The following is a 13,224-nucleotide window of genomic DNA, read 5'->3' as shown; positions in this document are numbered from 1 at the left end:
CAAGTTTTTTTATTATAAAATGTATTATGTCTAAAAATAGTCATAATACATCTTATAATAAAAAAAACCGGGGGGATTGTTTTTTAGGCAGTCAGCGGTAGTAAACATAAAAATAGAGAAGGGTGAGCCTGTGATAATATACATATATATATATTATAATAGTGGATAAGAGTAATATATAATATATAAACAAGAAGATTTCATAAAAAAAAAGATATATATTTCAAATACAATATAAAATAATTACATTGATGAAAGTCCAAAGTCCAATTTTTTAAAATGATATTATGGAAAGTCCAAAGTCCAATTTATTGATGATACAAAAAGTCACGCTTCAATACTTCATCCACATTAAAGAATCGATAAAAGGAATCAACCTTTTCACCAAATTATTCATCCCAAAACCAATTAAACCAATCTTCTATTTGTAAACAAAGACATTGATAAAAACTCGATCCACTTTGTATGTTACACATTTTAAATTTTCCCAAAGTCCAATTTACTGATGATACAAATTATCTCGCTTTATCGCATGATCCACAAGAAAGAATCGTAAATATGACTCAACCTTTTTACCAACTTTTTCCTCCCAAAACCAATTAATCCAATCTTCTATTTGTACACAAACGCATGTAAAAGAATTTGTAGAAGATGGTATGTCACACATTGTACACACAAGTTGTAAATGAGGGTTTCTTTTATTGCTTTGAGTTATTTGGTAAAAAACGACTTCAAACGATTGCAAACACCAGCATAATAATATTCTTTTTGCCTTATCCATAAATATAAAGAATAGGGAACATATTCAACTTCACCTCTATTTGATTTATATGGAAATTGAAAAAGCTCATCATCTCCTTCATAATAAAGTTGATTCTGTTGAATTCTTTCTTGTCGATTCTGCAACCAATGAACAATATTTCCTCTCCAAAGAAATTCATTCGCATTGTGGCTGTAAACACATTTTCCATCAGGATATTCTTTACAGTGTTTTTCAACATAGTTAATACAGTTCACTCGTTTAATATTTTCTCTTGTATTTCGTCTTGATGCATTTATCAGTTTCTTGGCCATCATGTAAATAATACCATGAAAGCAAGCCTCACAATGATTACTAGTAACCAATCATTGTTACGCTTCCTTTTCTGGTTTTTTTTCGTTATTTTCTTTTTTTATAAGTACAAACATTTTTACACAAATAATTTTATTTTAAATTAATAAAATCTTTTTTTGTCTTTTTCTTACTTTATATCTTTTTTACTTTTCATACATTTCTTTTATATTAAACTCAAATTCCATTCTTAGATGATTTATAAATTCATCAATTTTCTCTGTAAGTTTTCTTCAATTTTTTATTTCTCCATTTATTAGTGGTAATATTTTGTTAAATTCAGAAAAAACTTTTGAATCTACAGAAGATTCAATTTCACAATAGATACATTTTGTACATATTGATTGCTTACATCTTTTTAGAGGAGAAATATGGTGTGAATTAAAATTATTAAATTCACGAAATGTTGGCGGTTTTCCATATGAAATATTTCCAAATCCAACATAATTTTTGGGAAGGTAATTCACATCATTTTTTTCCATCTTTCTTTATCCAATACCAATGTGGTTATCTACTCTACATTGATATTAAGGATTTATATATTACACTTTTTTAGTAAATAAATAAAAAAATTTAACCTTTCTTATCTTTTATTGTAAAAAAACATATTTCTTATTTTTATAAAAAAATTCGAATTTCTCACTTTTTTAATCATATTTCTTTTTTCTTTTTTAAAAAAATTCGAATTTCTTACCCTTTTTATCACTCTTTTAATGTAAAATCTTCAATAAAAGATTTATTTTTCATTTGAATGTTTTGCTGTCTAATTGATAATGGCGAAATCTTCAAATCAAAGTATTACTTTTATATTTGAGCGCGATGAAGATTTTGATGAAGAAAAAGATTTAAGTCAAATTATTATGAAATCAGAATATATATCTAAATTCATTGATGGTGGTGGAATGATTATTTTTAATAAAGAAATTGAAGATGGAAGAAAATTTAATTTCAAATTATGCGATGAAGGGATGATAATCAGCGAAAAAGATAGTATTGACATATTTATAGAAAAATTGGAAGACTACTTTTATTATCATGATGAAAAAGAATTTTATAAGCATATTACACAATTGGAATTACTTAAAGTATTTTATAATAATATTATTGAAAAAATTGTAATAGTAACTATATGATATATATAAGATGGTAAAAGTATCGGATATTGCATAATATAATTTCTTACTGGTAATATGACTGTTTTGTACAGAATTATTGTATTAATTGCTGAAATTTCGGTAAAATGGTTGCGTTCTTCAAATGCAAATTTAAGATGGATAAAGTATTATATTTATAACCGTAGTCATCAAGCGACAACCAGATCGCTACAGTTTTCCAGATGATGTAGAAGATATATTTAAGAAGATGAAGTCTGATTGACATTTGAGGTTTAGATGTTTAGTATCATTTCTTGCTGGTGATGATGGCGGATTGGCGTGGTAGAACTATAATATTCTTAACTGATGATGATGATTTTTGAATAAAGTGTTTCTATCTTCAGATGTCATTTTGAGTTGGAAAAAGCAGTGCAGGTTTTTGATGTTATTGATGAATGTCAAGAAGATAATTTAAGAATGATTTTGATGCAACTGAAAAGAAATATATCTTGGAACAAAAATCACTTATTGAAGCATTTATTAAAGTATTAAAAATATTTGGATGAAAATGATGATAATCATCAACATTTTGAACAAATGAAAACTTATGAACAGTAATGTTGAAAAATAATTTTTATGTAGCTGAATAGGATATATATAGCTATATCCATATGCTAAAGTATGTGAGGATATGTATATATAACTTACCCTTCCATGTAAAACAGATTGATGGAAAAATGTCTCGGATACAGAAGTATCAATGTATGTTTACAAATTGTATACACTCTAAAAAATTGTTCTTTTATTTTAAATGTTGTGAAAGATTTTATCCATGTCATCATTGTCATAATAAAGATCATTTTTGCAATAAAAAAGTCAATCCAAAAGATATTTCCTGGATAATGTGTAATTATTGTGGTTTTGAGCAAGGAATTCAACAATATTGTATCAAGTGTAAGAAAAAGCTGGCTGATTATTTTTGTGGTAAATGTAAGGTTTACGATGATTATTCGAAAGATCCTTATCATTGTGTAAAATGTGGTGTTTGTAGAGTTAAATTACATAGATCATATCATTGTGATGCTTGTGGATTGTGTTTCGAAAAGGAAAAAGGAAAAAATCAATATCATATATGCAAAAACGAACATGTTCAATGTATGATATGTTTGGAAGATACATTAACTGGAATCGGAATGTTAAAATGTGGTCACAAAATACATTTTGATTGTTTGACACAATTATTATTACAAGGATTTTCTAACTGTCCGATATGTAGAACTGATTTATTAACACCAACAACCATCCCATCAATTAAGCGAGCATCTTTAAGAACCGTGTCTGGTACAACCTGATACTAACCTCAATAAAATACAAAAACATGAATTTTTTATTATATGAAGTATTATATGAAGTATTATATGAAGTATTAGATAAAGTATTTACAAAATGATGTATATAAACGAATTTTAAGACATTTTTCTAAAAAAATACTCCATTGTGTTGTTTAAATTAATTTCTTGGTTGAGTTCTTTTAATTTATCAAGTAATTTTTTTCTTCTCTCAAATAGATCAATTAAAAAATTTACTTCTTCCTCATTTTTACATATGATATTTCCTTTTATAAGGGAATAAAATTGTCTATTAATACAATTTTGACCGGTGTTAAAAGATAACATATTACAAGAGTATTCAGGATTTTTACCAATTTCGTTGTTGTATTCTTCAAGTTTTTTTTTTTGGTTGGACGTCCTCCCTTTTTTTTATACTTTCAGTAGCATCCATTAATTGTATTTTTTTACCTACCCATTCCTTACGATTATGAGGAGGACTTGTAAATACTAGATTGGGATGAGCAAATACTAGATTGGGATGAACAAATACTTGATCTTGATTCATTTGTTCAGGAGGAGGAGGAGATGTGTTTCCTTGATTTTGATTCATAGTATTATTATTAGGAGGAGTTGTAAATCCTTGCTTTTGTTGATCTTGATTAAATTCAACGTCTTCAAGTTCTCTTAAAATAGTTCGCGGTGTGGGGATATTGTAATTTAAGAAAGACATCGTGCCTGGTGACATCATACTTGTAGTTGAGATTGGAGACATGATATTCATAAGAGTTGTATTTTTTTTAGTAGGAGAATTTTTTTTGAATATACATTATTAATTATGGGTAGAGGAGATGATTTTTGAATATTATCATGATAAGTATTCAAAGGACTTTTACCATCAATCTTTTCTGCTGTATCTTCATCCATGGGTTGTGGAGAATCTGGTGATGATGATGCACGATTTTGATTTTCGATGAAACTTGTCTCAGAATTTGTCTCGTTATTTTTCTCAGTATTTATCCAATTCGGCATGGGTGTTTGTAGAGAGGGATATTCATTATTCTCTTGAAATTGATTTTCTTCTTGAAATTGATTTTCTTCTTGATTTTTTTTTTCTTTATTTTTTTTTTTTATAAATATATCGAAGCGATTTTTGTTTCTTTTATCTTTCAAGTAAAAAATCTTCATATGACACGTTTGACTCCATTTTTTACTTTATAATAAAGAAATTGTTAACGAGCAAGCTCTTATATACTACTGGAATTTGATATAAAAAATTGTATTTCCTTTCATTTAATCTATTTATGGTATTATTACCCTTGGGTGAACTTGCTATACACCCTTGATTGTACTTGGTACAATCTGATACCATTTTTTGCTTAAATTTAGAATATAACCTTGACTTTTCAAGTTGATTGATTGACATTACTGAGTGTCTAGAAGTTACTAATTGAGTTGTTTTGCATTTTTTGACGTCAATGAAGAATTACTACATGTTTTTATTACTATATATGGTTATTACATGCACGATAACCTTGATCGCTTCATATTTGCATTGCTTGAATTTTTTTGGTTTTTTTTTTAATATTGGTGGGATATATAAAAGATCAGTTATTTAAAATTGTATGCATTGAAGAATTAACGTGTCATATATTTGTTAAGTTTGTTTATAAAATGGAATCACAAGAATCAAACGCAAATACATCACACATTTCAAGTCCAAATACATCTGAAGATGAAAGTCCAAACACATCGCATTGGCTCAAAAGAAAATTTTATTATATATCTGATGATGATGATGTAAACATCGAACTTAGCGAAAATTATAAAAAACTTAACGAATTTAGAAAACAAATACTTGACTTGCAGAGTGAATTAGAAGAAACGAAAGAGAAGCTAATGCAAAATGGAGCAAAATGAGCGAATTTTCAAAAGAAATTCAAGCTTTAAAGATGAGTTGGAAAAAGAAAGAGCAAAATGAAGCAAAGCATATTGAATATTTAAAAGATGTTCAAGATTTACAAGATGAATGCGATTGTTTAAACAATTCGTTAACTGATTATGAAAAAATAAAAGAAAATACTCAAGTAAAGTTAATATTAGCACAAGCTAAGTTGGATGAAGAACTTCAAAGTGATGAAATATAGTTCATATAACAATTTTAATATAACTCTTCAAATATTTTGTTTAGACGATTAACATGCAGTTGTTTTTCATTGTCAGACATGTCAACATCTAAAAAAATAAAATCTAAATAATCTTTAGATTTTCTAATTACTTTTTCTTTTTTTCTTCTTTCTTCTTCTTCTATTTGTTTTTTATTTAGTTCGAGGATTTTTCCAAATTGAATTGTTTCTTTTTCAATAAATTCTATCATCTCGTCGCAAACCTTTTTCCAAATATTACCGTATATTTTAATGTATTTTCTATTGTCTTCTTTCTTTTTTTCTTCGCGTCTTTTGTACCGTATATTCTTTCTTTTTGGCATTTTCCCATCTTTTTTTGTTTGCTTTCACCGTTTTTTTCTCACTGTCTTTGCGATAAGTGTATGCTTGCAAGTGAAGTAAACGAGATAAATGCTTGAATTTTATAGATCAAATTTTTGCGCAAATATAACCTTTTGACCTCACAAACATACTGTTGTTGAGTTTACTTGTTTCACATATGTTAAAACTTGCGATTTTTGTCATAACATAAAACGCATCGAGTATTCAATATATTAATGTGGTGAAAAAAAATTTGCATTTAGATTTTCTAATAAAACTTTATATTTTTGATTTTGTTGAAGCTAGCAGTATCAGATTCCATCATCACCCATAAGATAATTGCTTAATAGATGTGATGACAGCAAATGGCTTTTGTTTCAGTTATTATTGGCGTTGTCTAAAATTTACAAAATTCTGTTTTGAATTTATTTGTAAAAAAATTGTTTCTTTATATATTAAAACTTGCGTTTTTTTGTCACAACACAAACTGCACCGATTGTTGGTAGTTGAAGGTTGAAGTGTGTTTTGTAACTCGTGTATCATAATGGGTTTGACACCAGACGGGGATTGGTACAATATAATAGATGATGAGATATATAAATGTGAACTTCGCATCGACATCTTCAAGGAATTTATAGAAGACATATTAGAGATGATGCACTCTGAATTAAAAGAATAAAATTACGATCAAGTTAAAGTACATCGATATTTTTGGATGTGTAAAGATGAAATCAAAGCAATCAAAAAATTACAAAAAGAACGCGAAAATCTGCTAAATGTGATAAAATTGTACAGAAAATGTTAGAATTTTACTAAATTTTAATACAAATCTTATATTTCGATTTTGTTGAAGATGATAGTTTAATAAATGTGATGACAGCATTGGAAGATAATTTTTAATAAATGTGATGACAACCAATGGTCTTTGTTTGAGATATTATTTGTGTTCTGTTTTGAATTTAGGTGTGATTCTATGTATTAAACATACTATTTTTGTTATAAGACAATTCGCTTTGTTTATTAAATACATTAAAGCGCTGAAAATAATTTTTTGCATCTTTGTTTAACGCAAAATGCATATTTTCGATTTTGTTGAAGTCAGTGTCAGATTGTACCAGTCACAGGTATAGAAGATAATTGCTTAATAGACGTGATGACACCAAACGGATTTTGTTTAAGATATTATTAGTATTCTCTAGAGTTTATGGTATTCTGTTTTGAATTTAAGTGTGATTCTATGGATAAAACTTGCGATTTTGTCACAACACAAATCGCTTTGATTATTAAATATATTAAAGAGGTGAAAACAATTTTTGTATTTTATTTTAATACAAAACGTTCATTTTCGATTCTGTTGAAGTCTGTGTCAGATTGTACCAGTCACAGATGTTTAATTGATATTTAATTGATATGATGACAGTAAATGGGGTTGTTTGTGTTCTCGAATGTTCAAGGGCAGCTAGCAAACAAAGACATAGTGTATTGAGATGTAGATACGAACGTTCAAGGTGAAACGGAAACAAAGGGTATTTTGTTGTAACGAGAGTATTTAAGAACACGTAAATATCACAACTGCATCGAAGTTTCTCAAGCTCTGTAGAAGTTATCTTGTTGGAAATCGGTTGGATTCTTTGTTGGAAATCGTTATTCTCTCGCTATTTGTTGAGGACAAACTTGTACTGGTAAGAATTTAATGTTATTTCCCTTTATTTATGACCTAATTTTTTAATATCCCAATTGCATTAACGTTTCTCTAGTTATGTTAAAGTCTGTTTTACTTGAAAGTCTTACAAATGCGTTTATTTATGAGCTAGTTTTAATAACGCAATTTTAATTTTCTAGTTACGTTAAAAAATCTGTTTATTGGAAAGGGAAATATTAAAGTGAAACAGTTTATACTGTGAGTAAATTTGGTTTTGGTGAAATTTAGAATGTGTAATGTATCAACTAAGTCAAGATTTTATCCATGTCTTTGTTTACAAATGAAAGATTGCCTTAATTGGTTTTGGGACGATGAATATGGTGAAAAGTTTGAATGCTATTTCCGATTCTTTATTGTGGATGATGTATTGATGCGAGACAATTTGTATTATCAGTAAATTGGGTTTTGAACTTTCCATATTATCATTTAAAATTGGACTTCGGACTTTCATCAATGTAATTATTTTGTATTGTATTTGAAATATATCTTTTTATGAAATATACTTGTTTCTTCTAAATACTATACCGAAGGATTATACGTTGTTTGAAATAAAGTTAAGAATTTTATAGTATTTGCTTTTATTCACGAATTAATTTCTTTTCTCTAGCTATGCTAAAAGTCTGTTTATTGGCGACTCTTCCAAATACTATCGCAAAGACTTTACGAAGCAATTTCTTAATATCACAATTTCATAAGTGCTTTTCTAGCTACGCTAAAAGTCGGATTATTCGAAGGACTACACGTTGTTTGAAATAAAGGTAAGAATTTAATATTATTTGCTTTTACTTACGAAGTATGATATTATTTATGGAAAAAATTATAGATGATCACACGGTATAGAAAACAGTTAATGGATCATTTGAAAGAGTATTTGCATCACACTGATGAAATAACATACTGGTTTTTCATTATAAAATGTTATTTTAAAGACGTATATCAATTACCCACAGAATTTTTATTGCGGATGAAAAAACAATTTATTATAAAAGTTAGACATTTTGAAAAGAACTTTTATGATGTTAAAGATCTAGATAAAGTTTTAGATATTTTTATTTGCATAATGCAAAGAATCAGGGTACGGATTTTAAAACATTAATAGATTTTCTTGTTAATTTTTGCTAGGAAAAATTATGGTTATTTCGAAAAAATAGAGTTATGAACTTATTTAAGAACCGAATATTTTGAAAAAATTCAGAATTTCAAGAAATTTCATTATTATTGAAAATAAGGTTCAGTTAACATATAAAGAAAGTAATGGACTGTATTATTGAAGTTGTTTTTTATGCGTTTATTTTATGAAATTGATAAATTGAATATTATATCTGACAAAAAGCTATGAGTGTGTTAAACTAAATTAATGTTACTTTTTATTAGTAATTTTTGGAGATTGAATAATGGAAAACATTATATCAAAAGTCATGTGCTGTTATAGATCATAATGGATATATATTTTGTCATTATAGGACATTTTGGTGGACATACTTCTAATTTTATTATAATCAATATAAACCCAGAGTTGATATTAACCTAACTATACAATGTATATAAATGAATATGCTATTAAAATCAATTGTTTCATTTTTAAATGGTTTTCTTTTATAGTTTAACGATATGGATTTTTATCTATCAAGTATTTGCCATTTTATTGAACGAATATCGGTCATCCATTGTTATATCCGTTGTATTTTGTATGCAGTTGTTTATTAAAATTGAAAAGAACCGTCACTAATGAAAGTGCTTAAAATTAAACCAACTGTAGAAGATTTAAAATATTCGCTTTATTTTAAATCTTTTTCAAATGATGAAAAATTCAAATCCGTCAAAAAAATGTAGATTTCATTGAATTTCTATATGGAACAGTAGGGATAATACGTTGTTGGGAGAATGAAAATACCGAACATCTTTATTTAATTTCGACTTATTGGTTACCCAAAGTTTATATGCAACATAAAAAAATATTATTATTTAATGAAAATTTTTGTTGCAGATATCATTATTTTAATGTAAATAAACAAACGAATATAATTTTATATGATTATTTCAACATTTATTTGCATGATTCTCAGGTTGTAAAAAAAGATAGTTTTCATTTAGGTTTAGAGTGTAATACGTTATATAGATATTTTTTCAACATGTTAGTAATGTAAAAATTTATATATCTTGTAAAAAATTTTTTAATACAATTGAAAAAATAAAATTGAAAAATGTAAATAAAGATGTAATTTATAATTTTTTAATAGAAAACGAAATTTATACCGATTATGCACGGCATATATTATCTTGTAAATATTGTAATATATTGTTTGATGATTTTATAACTTTACTTATTATAAAATGTAAACAATTAGAAAAACCTAATTTTACAATAACAACACGTACTTTTTTAACGTTTGAGCAAATTGGTTTAATATTCAATAGAGATCCTAATTTTCATACGTCAACTTGTAATGATATTTTATTTATTTTAAAAAAAAATGGACTTGATAGATACGAATTATTTTTTTTTAATTTTAATGAAAATAATTGATTAATTAAATACAAATTTTCTATTTTTTCTATTTTCATTCATCATTGTCTTTAAATAACCACCTCCCTTTTGTTTTATTTTTTTTATTGATCCTCTTATACAATAATTTTTCCTTTTTCTTTTCCTTTTACACATTTTTTGTTTCATCAGAAAGAAATTATTCCTTATCAATTTATTATTTAAATATTTTTTTAACAACTCCACCGGCTATAGCTGGAACAATACCCTTTAATGCCAATCCTGCTAGTCCACCAAATTCCTCCTCTTTGTGCTTTCCTATATTTTCTTTTTTTAATTCTTTTCGTTTTCTTTTATACATTTTTATTTTATTTTTAAAAAAGAATAAATAAGTAAAATAAATAGTAAGCAAATTCAATAAATATATGCATGGAAGCAATATCTGTTTATTTATGCAGAGTAGTACAATTGTTATAACATATATATAGATTTTTTTACAAAAATCACATTTTAAGTTTCTGAAATAATATTTTTTTAAAATTACAAAAAAATGGGGAGACGTCAAAGAGGAGGGAGACGACAAAAGGAGGATTTATTAAATTTTCTAAAATTCGCAATACACTTAAATCTGGATTTAAAAAAGCATTAAGTAAAAAACATTTAGCGCTAAAATCTGCAAAAGCTGCCAGAGCTATAGCAAAATCAGGAATACTGGGTTCTAAAGCAAAAAAATTTGTAAATTCACCTTAATGGATAAAGCATTTGAAATTGCAAATAATCAATTGGGTAAAGGTGCATATAGAGGTCAGATGTATGTAAGGGTAAAAAGAAGAAGAGGTCAAAAGGAGAATATTACCATTGTTAGCACCAATGTGGGGTCGATATTTTAGTTGAAATCAATTTGTGTACTAATTAATTAATTAAAAACATTTATGTAAAAATATATTTTTATTCAATAAAAAATATTATTTATTTACAAATATTTTACTTTTTTACTTTTTTTCCAATATTCTCTACCATAATTAGTAAATATTTCTTGGTGTGGTTTAATGTTTTTTGATGATTTTAAGAAATAATTAAATTTTTTTCCAAGTAAAAACGAGTTGTTTTTAAAGCGTGACCCTCGAGCATCATTTGCATATCTTGGTGCGCCATCAGTTGTTTCATTAGCATCAACACATTTTCCTTTATCGCAAATTGCGTATTCTGCTAAACCATCACCATATTTTCTTATTACTTGACTTGAGGTAAGATGTCTTCCTGTATAATTTGCAATTTTTTTGTTTTTCGGAATTTTTTTTTTGTATGCAAATAATCCTTTACCACCGTTTGAAATGTTTGAAGTTTTAATTCTTAAATTAAACTTTTTTCCCAAGTGAATCCAACATAAATTGGTCATTGAAGTTTTTTTTCGACATCTTACATTTTTTAAGGTAATTCCATCACATTGTTGTACTTTTCGTATACTTTGTTTCATTTTTTTAGTAAATTAATCTTATTCCAGCATAAAGTTCAATATTTGTTTCAATATATTCTATTAATTTCTCAATTTTAAAACATATATCAGAATGATTTGACTCGAGATTATATATTTCTTTTTTTAAAAAAAGAAAATTCTTTTTTAATGAATTGACATCATAATACCTTACAGAATTATCATCATTATCATCTGATTTCCAATCTTGAATTGATTGTTGAAATAAGAAGGTGAGAATAAAATACATTTATCATTATCCAGTATTTGATAGGTACATTTAGTACTAGCTCTTTTATTATTTTTATTTTTCTTTTCATTTTCATTTAAGAATAAATGAACTTCTATATAACATAGTGTTTCTCCAGCCATTTTATTAATTAATTCAATGTGGGTAATTCTATGTGTAAACCATCAACGATACACCGCTTATAAAATTAAATCTAAACTGCATGTGTATAAAAGGTTCCGAAAATGAAATTGATTATCATGATAATGTAGACGGTGAAGAAAAAATAAAGGAAAAAGAAAATAATAAAGAAAAAATAAAAAAGAAAAAACCCAAACCATGTCAAAACGGAAAATGAAGAATTGAAGAAGAAAGAAGAAAAAATGAAAATTATTTCGAATGATGAAATAAAAATAGTTAGTATATTTCATTCAAAATTGGTGAAAAATTTAATACATCAAAAAAAATAAAAATTAATTGATTTACAATATAAAATACCATTTTACGTTAAATGGTGAAGTTAAGGATCACGTATATCAAATTTTATAAAAAACAATTTCAACAGTTTACTGGATTTTTTGAAACAATTTTCAAAAATATTATTTGCTCAATATAGCAAAATTATCCGTAAATTCTGAGAATGATTTAATTAGATTTTTTCGAAAAGCTCCGTTAAAACCTTTTTCAACATCCTTATTACCCTTAAAAATTTACTATACAGAGATTATTAGATACTTTTGAACATAATTTACAAAGTAATATTTCAGAATTTTTAAATAATGACTGGAAACTAATGTATGTCTTATGATTGTCCCAAATCAATATAAAATGAGAAAATCTCATTTAGGAAAAAAAAGACCAATTCGGAAAAACAAAACAAAAAACTTATTTATAATTTAAATCCTGATGATGATAGTAGGGGGGGTGGTAAAACAAATCGTCCAGTATTGAAACATCAAAGAGAAGTTAGAAATGGTATATTGCAAATTAAGTGTGACAAATTGCAAACTCAAGTTAAAAATTGTTGTTTTGCTGTGGCTGTATTAGTTGGAAAATGTTTATTAATAATGATGAGAAACTAACAATTTTAAAAAATTTAAATAAAACAGTTGATGAAATAATTACTGTAGACGAAGTTAAATCATTTTATAAAGAAGCAAATTATCAGAAGGAAGTGTCGCCATTAACCAATTAAATTTAGTTTACAGAAAACTACTTAAAAGATAATTTTCATTTGGTGTTTTCTAAAGATAAATTAGATACAAATAATTTATGATTCAAGAGTGAGTAATCATGATTCCTTTCACATTAGTGA

The 13,224-nt window shown here is 26.3% G+C and overlaps 1 long non-coding RNA gene across 1 annotated transcript; it reads left to right on the top strand.

The window, feature by feature from the left end:
* Positions 1 to 7,618: 7,618 nt before the first annotated feature.
* Positions 7,619 to 11,725, top strand: LOC124446599. The gene is made up of 3 exons (XR_006948489.1): positions 7,619 to 7,701; positions 8,429 to 8,479; positions 11,583 to 11,725. It is a non-coding gene; the product is annotated as an uncharacterized LOC124446599 (long non-coding RNA).
* The last annotated feature ends 1,499 nt before the right edge of the window (positions 11,726 to 13,224 follow it).

Source organism: Xenia sp. Carnegie-2017, unplaced genomic scaffold (genome assembly GCF_021976095.1).
Source record: "Xenia sp. Carnegie-2017 unplaced genomic scaffold, XeniaSp_v1 HiC_scaffold_12, whole genome shotgun sequence".
NCBI lineage: Eukaryota > Metazoa > Cnidaria > Anthozoa > Malacalcyonacea > Xeniidae > Xenia > Xenia sp. Carnegie-2017.
This window is presented reverse-complemented; position numbering and strand designations above follow the sequence as displayed.